This window comes from Ctenopharyngodon idella, chromosome 17 (assembly GCF_019924925.1).
Source record: "Ctenopharyngodon idella isolate HZGC_01 chromosome 17, HZGC01, whole genome shotgun sequence".
Classification (NCBI taxonomy): Eukaryota; Metazoa; Chordata; class Actinopteri; order Cypriniformes; family Xenocyprididae; genus Ctenopharyngodon; species Ctenopharyngodon idella.
The window spans coordinates 8,128,372-8,140,363 of record NC_067236.1 but is presented as its reverse complement, the minus strand read 5'-3'; positions in this window follow the sequence as shown (position 1 = coordinate 8,140,363).

Here is an 11,992-nt window from a genome sequence, read left to right as displayed (position 1 = left end):
TCAAAAATCCTACATTTTTATGTTAATGTGGCACTAAGGCAGCATAATTTTATTATTAAACAACTGACAGGTATTCTGGAATCATGAACTGGTCAATATATTGTATGACAGTATACTTTATATAAAGACTAAACTAATAAACTGATCAAATTATAGCTGTCACTATTCCTTGATTAAATTCGATTACACAATTTTAAAAAATCCTCAATTGCAATTTACCCGTGACCGGTTTGTCGCGATTTCAAAATTCAAACCCTTGCTCTGAGTTTGTAGTTTTGATGTCCACATATTCTTGTTCAAGAAACTACAGTGGCTGTAGCAATTCTAACGTAAAGACGTGGCCAAATATTAAAGATTAAGTGAACATTTGAATTAAATGTCATTTGGCCAATATTGAACAAGGATCTGCTGTAAAGTGTAACAACACCTCTGCAGGCATTTGTTATAATAAATAAATGTACATAAGATGACTGTTTATATTATGTATATGTATTGTTCTATAAAACCATATGATTACTTGCTTTTGATACTTTATTTGATCCAAATAATATTGCCTCATTGTTATTATATATGTATTTTAAATAATTTTAAAGGCTTAGGTCTTTGCTTAGGTCTATTTTTATTATCACAAAAAAAATACCAGATTACTCAATTAATCGTCAAAATAATCGACCAATTACTCAATTACCAAAATAAACGTTAGTGACAGCCCTAAATCAAATAATCATGCGCCTACCAATTAGGATGTTTACACGACAACAATGTACGAAAAACAGAAGAGTTTTTCCTTTGCTTTTTTTCACATACAGACAGCAACACTGTCAAAACGATCCCCGTTCACAAGGATCCGCGAAAACAACTAAAAAAGCTGTATTATTCATGCCAGGCTAGTAGTTGGCAATGTCACTTTGTGAAGAAATTTACATGCCTATAGACTGAACATAAAGCTGAGAACACATTACAGACTGTCAGGCCGATTATGAATGTAATTTGGTTATGTAACAGTCAAAGACTAAAACAGTCGATGGAAGCAGTTTTTAAAGTGTGTTGAGTTTCAGCTAGTCGTTAAATGTGTCCCCAGCCTAATACATATGCGCATGATGTCACCGTTTTCAAATTTGATTTTGGTTTTTTTACAGAGGCGATAATGCTATCGTTTTCAAAAACCTGATTTCAAAAGCTTGCGTTTTACACAAGTTTAGTTTTTAGTTGAAAATGATGTAGTGCAAATGGCCCTTAAAGACTCAATGTAAGAGGAAGTAGTGACATATTTTTTCTTCCATGTTGTGATGCACATCTGAATGAAATGGATTATCAAGGGGAAAAAAAGTAGATTTAGCCCATATATGTATAAAACTGCTAACATTAGCGCCACATGAAGGAAAAAATAACTACAATAAAATTAAATATTAAAGTAGTAATAATATTCCTTTGAGGTGTATTCTTATCTGAGGTATAGTGAGATTATGCTACAATTGCCTCAAACCACCTAAACAAACTTATTAAATACTGTTTATTCATGGTACTATTACTTCTAGCACATGTTAAACCAAAAGATGCTATGTAGTCTGCCCGGCCTCCCCTACATAGTACACTTTGAGGATTATTTTCCTTATGAATGCTATATAACACAGCTGAAGGCTAGGCTTCAAACACCCCTCTACTTCAAAGACCCTCTAATACTGCCCCCTCACACACACACTCACACACACACACCTGACCACTCTCTCAGAGATCACACACTCTTTAGGAACTGAGGAGGAGATTCATCTCTTCCTATCCCCCCGCTGGTCTCTTCATTACTGCCTCTCCAGGGCCCTTGTTCTACAGTGTTCATTTTTTGTGCACTTGTCTACTGTGTTGCTCTCCTCCAGTGATAGCACTCTTTAAGTTGTGCACACAAAAACCCTGTTGTTCCTTCTGTCATATAGCTTGCTTTTTACTTCCTGTCCTCGCTCTCTTTTTTTCTATGCTCCAGGGTTGCCAGTAGTCTCCATCGGGAACGGGTGACTCACAGATGAAGAGGGGCTCATGGGTACAGGAAGTAATGAGGGAGCTGGCAAGGGCAGCTGATCAAATTAATAAAAGAAAGGAATGAGACTAAAAGCTGTGTGATGGAATGACTGCAAATGTACAAGCACAGGGGAGACCGGGGCTAGTTGTCACAAGGGCTATAACTCAGTCAGTAACAAGACTAGAGTACACTGAGGCAAAGTATAAATTGCTAAATATTTTGTGAAAATAGATTTTAACTGAAAGGTTGTTCTAAGCACACTTTTTTTTTCAAAATATATATTTCATATTATCATTTATATTTCATTAAATTATTATTATTTATGCTCTTTATTTTATTATTTATAAATAAATTATTAAATATTATAAATTGGAGCATGATGTCACTAAAGTCTACACAACCACTCAAAAGTTTGGGGTCAGTAAGATTTTTAAAAATGAGATCAAAAATACATCATAACTAATATTGTAAAAATTATTACAATTTAAAAGAACTGTTTTCTATTTGAGTATATTTTAAAATGTAATTTATTCCTGTGATGGCAAAGCTGCATTTTCAGCATCATTACGCCAGTCTTCAGTGTCACATGATCCTTCAGAAATCATTTTAATATGCTGATTTGCTGCTTAAGAAACATTTCTTATTATTATCAATGTTGAATAGATCTTGTGCTGCTTAATATTTTTGTGGAAGCTTTGATTTTTTTCAGTATTTTTAAATCAGTAAAATCTTTCTGATTGCTTCTGAAAGATAGCGTTTGAATGTTCAACAAACTGTTTTTTTTTTTCTTTGAAAAAGTGGAGGAAATATTAAATAACTTTTGTGTAGCAGCCTATATAACTTTCAAAAATAAACTCTGAGAAGTAAAAATTGTGAGCTATAGTATAGAAGAGATACAAAGAATAAGAGATAGTAACCACAGTTTGACTAGTGACTACCATATGAAAGAAAAAAAGTAAAAGTGTAAGATAATAAATATTCTTTTTCCAATTGAGTTTCCATCAATAACACAAACACTAAAGCAAGCCTGTCCCCAAGTTGCAAAGATCAATACAACCTATTATTCCCTCCCTCTCTGTCTGTCTTTCTTTCTTTCTTCTGGCACCCCCTTTATTTAAAGATAAAGACCCAAAGAATTTCATTTCTGCTATTTCTGGGGACCAAATGTTCCCACAAGGACAACGAAACCTGATATTACCATTGTGGGGAGCAGCCAACGGTGCCCACAAGGAAAGCAGCTTAATAAATGTAGTAAATAATGTCTTAATGAAAATCTAAAAATGCTGAAAGGTTTGTGTGAGGGTTAGGCAATAGAAAATATAATTAGCTTGATATTAAAACACCAGAAGTAAATGGAAAGTCCCCACCAATTTGTGCATTTGTGCGCATCCCTGTTCTGTTATGGTTTACTTCAATAGATCCCAGAGGATCTTCTGCTGCCAAGCAACAAAAGCTGAACAGAGGGTCATAATAAGGTTGAGTTATCAGTCACGTCTAACGCTATTAAATACCTGCATGCACTGAAACACATGCACATATCCATACAAACTTAGTTATTCACAAAGACACACACAATGGCTTTCAGTTCATGTAGAGCCATACACACACACACACACACACACACACACGGAATGAAAGGTATCGTGATGGACATCTCTGATAGAGAGCGGGATATTACAAGCAAAGCAAGTCTCTCCTTTATGATTAAGCCTGTGAGACATTGATATAAAGATATTTATCTGTTTCAGAGCTTCAAATGAAGCAGGTTTCTGTGAGGAAGCTGTGATTTCTGGATAGACAATACAAGCCATAGCATATCTGACTGGACAAGCTTATTTTTGACAACCTCTGCTTCATTCCACTCATCTACATTAATATTTCACTATATGATTATGTACTGAAACCTTAGATGTCTGTGATTTAAAATTCGGTAGCTTGAATGTAGTATTCCAGAAGTAAACTGTCAGACAAATAGTCATGCAGTGAGCCCTGTGGCCTAAAATGAATATTATATTATTAAAGGTATCTCTGTTTGAAACCTTAATGAGCTGCCTACCTAGACGGCATTTTAACGCCCAGCCCAGACACGAAGGTTGTGCCAATACATATGCATCAAAATTGCATGTATCCTTTAATAAAACATCAATCCAAGAAAGTTCTAACAAGCTGAGTGAAAATTATCCCACATATGGCAGACGGAGCAAAAATAATAAAACGTGGCCGATAAAAAAATGTTATCAATAATTCATTCCGTCAAATGTACCAATAAAATATAACCTTGACAATCAATAAAAATACGAACCCAAAATAATCCAACTAAAATCGGATCCACATGTGTTTATGCTGTGTATTTCTATACATACAACGAGCTGAATTCAACCAAGGGGTGGTTGGATGTAGACCTACTTATATTTTTACATGGTACACAAAAAACAAAAACAAAAAAAACAACGGGTAATGCCGCATACATTTTGGTGATTTCGTGTACTCTTAGTGTTTAGATGATATGTGATGAAAAATGTTGTTTACCTGCAATATTGAGTCGTTCACATGCTTCACGCGCAGGTTCATCTTTATAAAGATCTTCATCGCAGACAAATGATACGATGTTGTTGTTGTTGTTGTTGTTGTTTTTTAGGTTTGATTTCAGTTCGTTGTAAGTAAATATCCTTAATCCATCATTCGTCTTGTACTGTTGTTTTACTGACAGCGTTTACTGAGCTCTAAACGATTCAGTTTGTGAACGAGTTATGTGAATGATTGAGCGCGAGCGACAATTCATTGAAAAGAAACGACTCAAGGGTGATTCATTCGCGAATCGGGCATCGCTAGTTCTGATTCCAAACAGTTGACAGAAAATGCGGACACACGACATTTAATATTGTCAGGGAAAATGTTTCTCGGCTGTGTCCCTCGCCAGACATTTATTTGTGAGTAAAACCACAATAGGGCACAATTTGAAAGATATACTGAAATTGGATTAATAATTTTTCCTGATAATATTTCAACAGTCATATGATGCCTGTCTTCCACGAATCATTTATTCGGTCAAATGGGGTGCGTAGTCAGGGCACCGATCACGGAGTCGGCCGTTTTAAAGGGTTAGTTCACCCAAAAATGAAAATAATGTCATTACTCACCCTCATGCCGTTCCACACCCGTAAGACCTTCATTCATCTTCGGAACGCAAATTAAGATATTTTTGTTGAAATCCGATGGCTCAGTGAGGCCTGCATAGCCAGCAATGACATTTCCTCTCTCAAGATCCATTAATGTACTAAAAACATATTTAAATCAGTTCATGTGAGTACAGTGGTTCAATATTAATATTATAAAGCGACGAGAATATTTTGGTGCTCCAAAAAAACAAAATAACGACATATAGTGATGGCCGATTTCAAAACACTGCATCAGGAAGCTTCGGAGCGTTATGAATCAGCGTGTCGAATCATGATTCGGATCGCATGTCAAACCGCCAAACTGCTGAAATCACGTGACTTTGGTACTCCGAACCGCTGATTCATAACGCTCCGAAGCTTCAGGAAGCAGTGTTTTGAAATCGGCCATCACTATATAAGTCGTTATTTTGTGTTTTTTTGGCGCACCAAAAATATTCTCTTCGCTTTATAATATTAATATTGAACCACTGTACTCACATTAACTGATTTAAATATGTTTTTAGTACATTAATGGATCTTGAGAGAGGAAATGTCATTGCTGGCTATGCAGGCCTCACTGAGCCATCGGATTTCAACAAAAATATCTTAATTTGCGTTCCGAAGATTAACGAAGGTCTTACGGGTGTGGAACGGCATGAGGGTGAGTAATAAATGACATTATTTTCATTTTTGGGTGAACTAACCCTTTAAGGGCCGTCTCAATTGCAAAATCCTTCCAGTGCACTGAGAATGTTCGCTCCCTAAAAAGTCCCACAATGCATCATGAAAACCAGGGAGCATTGATGCTCACTAATGGAAGTTCTGAAGCACAAAACATAAATCACATGAGCCAACTCACTACACACAATGACACGTGATAGATGTTTTTTAAAATACAAACCATTATTTAATTATATTTCAGCATAAACATACATCGCTATACAGGTAATGAACATAACCTTGCTAACATTTATAGGCTCTTTAATGGCTGAAATGAAAACAAGCAAAGTATTTGTCATAATGTAGCTATTTTAAATAGCATAAACAAATACTGTCAGAAATTGCTGCTGTTGTTTATTAATACCAGCAATGATGTTGTACAATGAGGATGCCAGGGTGCTTATCGTCCTCACCAGTACTGAATTTGTATACACAATACGGATTCATGACCTAGGAAGCTAGGGAGCTGATTGAGACACACCCAGGGCTATCCTTTGGGCTGTGCAACTGGTGCAAGCGCACCGGCCCTGCGCACAATTTTTGATGGGGAGCCTGTGCCTGAGTAGGCCTACTTAGAAACGCTCCTGAAGTATCCATATACTCTGACAAAATAACAACATATAAATAAAAAAATAAAACAAATATTTCATTATATTATAGCAGATGTTTACCAATGACCTGTTTCTGGAGGGCTCTTAACTGCAATGAATAGCCTGGAAACCAGCTGCTGTTTCAAAACATGTTCCAGCCAGAATTTGAGCTGAATTTTCCAGTAGGGCAATATACTGAAACAAAGCATCTAGTTTTTGAGTAGGATTAGTCTCATATTTTAACATCTTTTACTCATGTCCAAAGAAAGACAGTAAAAAAGATGGTCAAAAGGACTGATTAAATCAGACTGAAAGAAAGATGGCTATGATAAGGCTGGACTGAGTGAGTCTGTTTCTGTTTCTTCATTAAAGTTTCATCGCCAGGCTGCTCTGATTTATTCCCTCCTTCAGGACAAACAGCAGACAGCTCCATCTCTCTCACACACACAAACACGCAAGCTTTACCTGTTAAGCAGCTGCAGTCATGTTTCATTCCCTCTGCCGTCCTTGGGGATGGTCTGTATAGTCTTCATTAGACACGCACAGAAAAGATGGACAATTAATATGACTGTGTGTTCCTGTTGCTAATACAAGATCTGCTTTCCTCATCTCAGTGCTCTAATAATTACACAAGAAATATCAGACCTGCCCACAGATCATGTTGCAATTTGCTTATTTCATTAGTTTACCTAGAAATTATGCAGATTCTTAAAAATATTTTTAACAGTATATCATAACGTTACAAAGTGTTCAAGAATTTTGTGTATATTCAGGTTTAGAATCAAGAAGAGTTCAGTATCTCAAACTCTGTAATTAATGAAAGTCCCATAGTGTTCCAAGAATGAACAACAAGGCACAACAAACTCACTAAATGAGAGATAAAATGTCTGACAGAAGACCTGTAGCCATACTGTGATTGACAACTGTTTAACAACTTGTGTCTCAATTGATCTGTCTGGAGTCTCCACTCACATAACGCTGTTACTTCTCATTTATTTCTAATTATCTCACATGTTCTTTATCAGATCCGCTCTGAAAACATCTGTGTGATTGATTCCCTTTTCTCTATGGAGATAAACACCTGTTTTACCAACTAAATCCTAAGAAGAAAATCTTTCACAAATATTTGTAGTTCATTAATGAATTACTGAAAACCTATAATCAATTTCTGTGAAGTGAGCTAGCTGTAAATTCTGCCTGGGACTGTATTTATTGAGAGAGACCAAATTCCCCTCATCGTGCCACCCGGACAATAATTTCAAAACTGTGACATTTTAGTCTGTGTTTATCTCTTAAGGATTTTAGAATCCGTAAATGTTACGTCAGATCAAACCAAGCCCAGTGAAGCTAAGATATGTTGATATTAATGTATTGATAAGATATTTAAGTTTCAGAAAATAAATCTCAAATATAAACATATTAAAAAACTGACTACATCAAATAGTTTTTTATCTGTTTATGCTGTTTATAGCAGCAGTGCCACTCTTCCAGTCATCACTGTTGTCGAATCCCTGAGAAAAACTTTTAAAAAATATTATATTATTCATTTAAATTGACAATTATTCATGTTATAATGTTTGTTACATGGTTTCCAGACTATATGCGACGGCCATTATTCAGAAACATTTCTCTGAGAGGTGAAACAATGATACATCATTTTAGGTTTCAGAAGGCCGCTCGTGAGCACCCCCTTTGCGGTCGATATTCGCTCTCAATGCGCACTTTTGCCGAGCCCGCACTGAGGCCCTTTCCCAAATGGCACCCTAAACACTCGTGGTCTTGCTACGTGTCCGCACTTTCGTGACGTAACGCCGCTTTGATTGTCAGGAAGAAGTCTGCGGAGCTCGCTTCAGTGTGCATCGGGGGCGCACATCGACCAAAAAAGAAACCTAAAATTGACAAATGGGATACTCTACGGTCTCGTGGACTTATCAGACATACGCACGCGGCAGCCATTGTAAGTCCGCAAGATCGAAAGTGCAATTGAAAACCATATAGTTTCTCATATACTGAAACAAATTAGGTTAAATATTTCAAGAGGGTGGTTCCCATTGGGTATGTTTAGGGTTTGGGGTTGGTTAGGACAATTTCATATCAATTAAATCTATACAATTAAACAACTAAATAATTCCTAAAAAATAATAAAAGGTCAGATAACAGGTCAGAGAACAGATTAAAGTCAGCATGAAAATAAAGTTATGATAGTCTGTTCTTCCCTATTGTAAATTAAAATGAATTAAAAAATAAAATTAATGATGTGAATGGATAAATCATTTATAATAAATACTGCAATATTCCATAAAAATAACAAGTGTCAGTTTTAATTTCATGGTGACTTTACTGCAATATTTTTGTGGTGTTCACCTTGTTGCAGTTTTTGTTTGTTATTTTCTAGTGTACATACTGTTTTTCTTTTTGGAATATAAAATACTATATAGGTATAATTTTATAGCACTTATAACTTCAAATCAATATCATGTCTACATGTTTATTTATTTATTTGGCAAGTAGTTCCACGTTAATGTGCTGATCACCCTGTTAGGGGTTATTTTGCGATAATGACTGGCTGACTGTACAAGAAATTAAAAAACTTAAACTGTTGAATGTCCAGTATAGGCCTATTTAAACAGTAAGCAGTGATTGAATATTGAATTGAATTTAAAAATGACAAAATTAAAATTTATCTGACCCCGTTTTACCTGACATCACTCTACATAAAACGATTTCACACAATAATATATTTCACAAGAATATACGCTTGACAAAGCTCTAAAAACCCATACACGTAATCGCTATGAAAACACTGCCCAGCCGCTACTCCCCGAAGACTTGTTTAAATTCACTGAGAGAACAAACAGCGCCTGGGAGAATTTCTACTGTTGAACCCGGGAGTAGGTGACCCTCCAGTGAGAACCAGGGCAGAACAAGCCTCTGGCCCTGCAGCACAATATCTGATCCAAACCAGTTCTGCTGCTGAGTGTCACACTGTAACCTCAACCTCTCCGTTCTGCACAGTGATGTGGAAGGTATTCCTGAAGGCAGGGGAAAGTCTCATCAGGACTATATATGCTTTCAGAAAATTAACATCAGTGTCCTCGCCAACAGCCCTGGACTCCACAGCACTGCCAGGTAGAGACAGCTCCTGATTTGTAAGATCGACAAATGTCTCAAATTGGATGGTGGGGTCTAAGCAAACTACTTTTATGGAGTTTGTTAATCGTAAAACTCATCTTAAAAGGAGGAATAGCATAAATCATCAGCACTATGTTGTCAGCAGGACAGACAGCATGGCACATTTCAGGACATGAACCTGAGCCGCAGTGCCCTCTTCTGGAAACCAGCTGTGGCAACTGTCTAAAACATAACTTAACAAACTGACAATGTCACAAGGTGAAACAGATTGTTTGTTAAACATGCATCATGACAGAATCAGCAGAAATCTATTTCTCGCAGATGTGCTTTAGGACATTTTTCAAGGCTGTCAATACAATTCTAACTATATATATATATATATATATATATATATATATATATAGACTATCTGTCTATCTATCTATCTATACATATAGACAGATAGATAGATACAACAGTAAATAAGTGTCTTTATAAAAACTGTATTATATATATTATCTTGATAAAAGATTAATAAAATTGTCTCTTCATTTTCAGTATATTAAGTCATGTCTGGCAACTTAAAAAAAAAAAAAAATGTTTTATTGGGGTCTATAAAAGTTAAATAAACATTTAATGATCCATAAGCATTTCACAGATTTCTATGTACACTAATTATATAAAAATGTACTGTTAGTATACAAATAAACTAGATCTTTTCATTTATTTCCATTCTAAGGTATGGAAACTGATGTAAAAGATTAGGCTTAAAAGATTTCTTATCCTTATCCCTCTAGTGGACAATACTAATATCACAGCCTTCATCTTTCAGCTGAAATTAATTAAATGTATATTGATTCTTTTTAAACCTACTTAAGTTTTTTCAGTCAGTTAAGAGCAGTGAGTAATTCTCTCTTACTCTCTCTCCCTCTTTTTTTGTTGTTGTTGTTGTTTGATTAACATTAAGGAGAACACAAACAGCAGCAGGTATATTAAGCTTCTGTAAGCTTCTTAAAAAAGTCTTCTTTCTCTTCTTAAAAAAAAGAGGAAGAAGAGATTCTGGAAGTGGCCCGCTCTCCACTTTTCTAGAACTGCAAAATATGACCTGGTTCAGGCTGAGAAAGACTGCCAGAATGAGGCGGGATTATACTATAAACTTTCCAATGGTAAAATCACATGATAGTATAATGGCTGATTGATGACTGAGAAATCATGTCAAAAGTGCCCCTAAATGAGAAACAACCCTAATTTGAGAATGCATTTTTTAAGTTCATATTATTTATTTGATTTTACACATAGCTCCAACCTCTGAAGTCCCCCCTGCCTGCTGGGGAACTGCTAAAGCAGGATCTTTTAATAGACCACATTTGCAGCCGTTATAAAGTTGGCCACAGGCTGGGCGAAGGAGGATTTGGCTCTGTGTATGCAGGGACTTGATGCAAGGATGGACTTGAGGTTTCAATTTTTTTTTTTTTTGCTAACAAAACTTATTATATCTGTTCATGACTGGTATGATATGACCTCTGTGCACATGCTTATTGTTAATACTCTGTTTTGTTGATCAGGTGGCTGTGAAGTTTCCACTGAAGACACCAGACATGCATATATCAAAGTGGTGTGTAACCTGCTTCGTCTATGTTAGTGCTTCTCAGTCAGTGTTTTCAATTTATACTGTAATGTCTTATATTCATGTTAATCACAGACTACTAATAATTTTTCAATTGTATGATTTGTGGACTAAGTCCTTATTTGGGAAACCACCTTTATCTAACTTTGGCCCTGTCCCAAATGGCACCCTAAACCCTCACGGTCTTCCTCTGAGTCCGCACTTTCACGACGTAATACCGCTTTGACTGCCGGGTAAAGACCTCTGTGTAGCTCACAGTCTTGCGCGCTCAGCAGAAGTGCGCATCGAGGGCGCCTCTCCGTTCAATGCTCAATGCTTCTAAAAATGTAATTTCTGTTTCTTCTGAACCCACTATGGCCCCAGAGCTCCCTGTCTTGAACTCGGGTCAAACATCTACTATCATCTGCTGTCTCACACACTTCAAAATAAATACAATTAATGAACAGAGCGGAGATATTTAAAAACTATATACAAGGCACTGTTAACGTGTTCACCTTGAGATCAACGCCCTGAAACTTGGCATGTTTTCTCAGACTGTTCTGTTGTTCATGTGTACTAAGTTTCGTGAAGTCTGGACATTGCATTCACAATATAGACCAATTAATAATTATGGACCACACCCAAAAATATATTGGCCTACATATCCACAACCATTAACCCTCTGGTATTTTTCAATAATATTTTTTTTTTTTTTTTTTTTTGCATTTTGAGAGAATTTTATGTTACTAATTAATATTTATGCAATAATTATGAATATAAATATACAATTTTT